Genomic DNA, 4,411 nt, shown 5'->3' with positions numbered 1-4,411 from the left:
CATTTCGATTTCCTGTAGTACAGTAAATTTATCTTAGTCACCCAGTCAAGTTCTCTCCCAGCCTCTTATCTTCTCCTCTCTGTACAGCTGAAGGCCCCTACACTATCAGCGCTGCCGATAAACCCGGCCCTGGCAAGCCTCAGACCGCGCTGAGCCCGGCCCAGAGGAGACCTTGGAAGCCCCACGGTGGCCACCAGCTGGAAGTTCAGTGCTCAGACCCCGCCAAGGCATCTCCAGGTCGGCTGGAAAAGCGGCTGGGGCACAGTGGGGCCAAGGGCAGCCGCTCCCGCAAGGAAAATCCCAGCGGGGACCACCCGGGATGTCCCCAAGGGAGGGGACTGTGGCAGCCAGGAGCCGTGCCGTGCTCCCAGGCCGGCAGGCAGAGGTCATCAACACAGGGATGTGTTTTCCCTCCAGCAAAGCACAGAATTTTAAACATCTCCACAGCGAGGAGCAGAGAGAGCATCGCACGCTGCCACGGGAAACGCGCCCCAACAGCGCTGTCCGGCCGGGGGAGGAGATGGGAGCCGTCAAACGGAAATAAAAATGGAAAAAAAACCCCAAACCAACCCCAGCCAACAGGTAAACCCGAGTCACCTTCTCGCTGCTCTGCCGCTGGCAGCGCCGAGCGCGATCAGGCAGCACCACCTGGTGCCACCGCGCCGGGAGCGGCACCGGGAGCCGGGAAACCGGGAGACCTGTGCCCGGGAAAGGTGGAGAACCAGAGAACCGGGAGACCTGTGCCCGGGAAAGGTGGAGAACCAGAGAACCGGGAGACCTGTGCCCGGGAAAGGTGGAGAACCAGAGAACCGGGAAACCTGTGCCCGGGAAAGGTGGAGAACCAGAGAACCGGGAGACCTGTGCCCGGGAAAGGTGGAGAACCAGAGAACCGGGAGACCTGTGCCCGGGAAAGGTGGAGAAACCGCCGGGAAACCTGTGCCCGGGAAAGGTGGAGAACCAGAGAACCGGGAAACCTGTGCCCGGGAAAGGTGGGATTCGACCCACCCAGACAATGATTTTTTTCACACGCCCCAGTGGATGCTCCGGATGGTTGGGAGAGGCAGCACAGCTCTGCTGCCTCACTCCAAGCACCAACGCTGCTTTGGGAGCCTCCCCGCCCCTCCTGCCAGCATCCAGGAGCTCCAGGGAATCCACAAATGGGTGTCGTGGCAAGACACGGGGCTCGGGCCCACTCCTCTGCCCCAGGATCAAACCCAGCAGCAGGGCACCCAATAAAGGCATCTGCAGGAAGGTGATTTATCTGTAGGGGAAAGCCATGGAAATTCCCAAACCCTCTTAAAATATCCGTTTCCTGGCTCGAAACCATCAGTAAGTTGCCAGCTGGGGAATGCATTTGTCTGCTCCCCTCTGTGTATTTTCTGCTTTTCATTATAATTTGCTAAATAATACATTACAGTGAGTTATTTATCACACTCAGCCGTCTCACAATGCCTCCTCCATGCCGGGGAATTTCACCCATAAATCACACACACAAATATGGTTTAACACTGCACCCAGCACCCTCCACCTGCCCCAGGCAGCTCCCAGGCTCTGCTGAGAGCCACGCGGGGAGAAAGGACAGCCAGCCCAGGGAAAAGGGGACAGCTCCAGCCCTGGGGAGTGACCAGAGAGGCACAGCAGGGACACCCCAGGCCTCCTCCCGGTGTCTGTGAGCGAGGAGCTTGGCCAGCTCCAGGTTGTCACTGCTGGGAAATGAGACAGGGACAGTGCTCATCTCCAGACCCAGCAGGAATGAGAGGAAAAAAATTATGATTCTTCCTTTCCAAGCTGCTGTACCCCTCCCTTTGAAACAAACTGGTTTGCAAATATGGATTAACTTAACTTTACACCATCCATCTTAAATCAACAGTATCTGGGCCCACGGATTGGGAAATCATGGCATGGAAGGGAAAATATTTAAAAAAAAAAAAAAAGAAAAAAAAAGGCAGAACTAGGAACAAAACCCTCTCTATGTGCTTTAACTACAAAATCATCTTTCCTCATTAGCAGCTAATCAGAACTACCAGAGGGGAAGAGATTACAGACAGGGCGGAGAGGGGAGTAACTCACAGAAATACAGACATCAGAACAGATTTTCATTTATTTACTCGTTCATCACAGTGAGTCACGAGCTCCGGGTTCATGAGTCTGCATTAGCCTTGCAGGATTTTGGGATGCAATCTCCAAAATCTCCAAAGTGAACAGGTCACAGGCACGTGCCATCTCAGGAAGGAGAAAATCAGCAGTTTGGGGTTGGTCTGATATTGCTTTGCCTGTTGGATTATAAGAAACCACTAATCTTCCCTCGCCAGCCTCCTAATCTCTCCTGGAGCCCAGATGCCTTATCTGAGACTGCCTCAGTGGAGGGCAGCCCGCGCTGCCTGGCACTGGGATGGATTCCAGGGCTCTGGGAGCCAGGGAATGGCAGCCAGGGGTGCCCTGCGCTGTCCCAGCCAGTGGGGCTGCCCCTGGAGCCAGGCTGGGAGCAGGGTGGGGAAGGGCAGCACCAATGTCACACTTTGGGTCTTCGTTCCTCAGCTGAGCAGCTCCAGAACGAGCCAGGCACCCCGTGCCAGGGCTGAGCCCCTGCAGCCTTTCTGCTCCTCCAAACACCTCTGGGCACACTCAACTCACCTCTCTGTGTTCAGGCACCAAAATTAACCACCAGCAGTTCAAGGGCTTTTTTCCCAAAAATTATTTGCAAGAAGCCAAGAGTTGTATTTACTCCAGGCAGGGAAATGTCTAATTTCAAGCTTCCCTTTCTCTCCTTAGTTCATCCCAGCTCTCCAGAAGCGAGGAGAGACTCCCACACCTGACCACCAGCCGCAGACACTGCCCTGGGCTGTCCCCAGGGGGGACACAGGTCACAGCAGCCCCGGGATGTCCCAGCAGCTCTACCTGCACAGAACATTTCCTCCAGCATTCCCAGCCCTGCTCACAAGCCCACGCTGCGAAACGAGAAACATGTTTTTAAATAAGAGGAGGAAATGGTGTCTTTGTGTCAGGCAAGTGGAAGAAATCCAGGACCAAGAGACTGCAGAGCCTTTCCACTTCAGACAGCAGGTGCTCTCCAAGATGTGGTTATGGCAACAAAATAAATGATGGATAATTGCTTTTGTGACAACTTGCCAATTAAATTAGACTCAGCAGAATAACATAATGACAATTTGTTATGCTCTGGTGGGCACTAACACACCAATCATAATTAAATGCTATGACTGAAATAGAATGCTGCTGTACACAGGAATATATAACCCCAATTCCCTCCCAGTGAAACATTATAGGTTCAGACTTGATTTCAATTTCTGGAGGATAATAGCATTAGCGCACATCAGAATGAGCTTGCAATATGCAGAGAGGCAGCAGCAGCACAGGGACAGACAGAGCCAAGGGCAGCTGAGGCACCAGGCTCCTGCAGGGACCCCCCAGCAGCGCTGGTGCTCCAGGCTGGAAGCAGTGGGGGACATCCCAAACTCCCAAAGCACGGCCGAGTCCAGGGAGATTTCACATTCCTGCCTCAGTGGAATGACCCACACTGTGGGAGTGACCCGGCCCAGGGGAGCCAGAGCTCATTGGGATGGGCCCACAGGAGTTCCCTCCCTGCGGGACACCACACAGCCTGCCCTTCCTGGAATGATGGTCAAAATGCTCATTAAACACACTGCTGTGCCCCAGGGTGAGCTCAGCCCACAGCTGGGATCCCTCAGGGGCTCAGCCCCGCCAGCTGACCCGGCCAAACCAGCCGTGGCTGCCATCCCTGGGTCAGCACTGACCAACGAGGGGGTCGGGGCTGCCAGCACTTCCCATTTACTGGTAAAACACTTCTTCAGCCACTGCTGAGCTCAGCCTGCTGCTCTCACTGCTTTGCTCTGACCCTCCTGCTGCTCCTGCCCTGCATCCTACACATCCCAGAACTCTCAGGCCAGGAATTACTGTGCCGTGGACACCGCTGGTGCTGCAGAAGCAAAACACTGCAAAGAGCAGCAAACCCAACTCGTTAAAAAGCCCCAGTTTCGAAACAGGACCTGGCAGGAAGCAGAACCGACACCGCCCAGGCTTGGCAAAGCAGGAGCCACCCCTGTGCCACCCCCTCTCCAGTGTGGAGACACAGCACATCAGGGCCAGCACCCTGCTCTGATCCCACATCCATCTTCCTAACAGACGCAGAATTCTGGAATATTCCAAAGCTCAGAACAGGGCAGGTTTGAGGAGCAAACGCACGTGTGCCGGCAGGCTCGGGCAGAGGCAAATCCCAGAGGATTCCACGGAGCAGCAATGCCAACAATTTTATATCTTATTTGGAGCTGTGTTCCTTAAAGCCCTTATTATCTGCCTCGGTGAAGCTTGGCATTGGCAAGGTCACATCACCTGTTTTTCCAGCAAAGCTGATGAATTATTTTGGCTGCTCCAG

This window comes from Chamaea fasciata, unplaced genomic scaffold (assembly GCF_029207755.1).
Source record: "Chamaea fasciata isolate MVZ Bird 193981 ecotype frontalis unplaced genomic scaffold, bChaFas1.0.hap1 SCAF_21, whole genome shotgun sequence".
Lineage (NCBI taxonomy): Eukaryota > Metazoa > Chordata > Aves > Passeriformes > Sylviidae > Chamaea > Chamaea fasciata.
The sequence above is the reverse complement of the archived record's forward strand: the minus strand, read 5'-3'. Positions refer to the sequence as shown.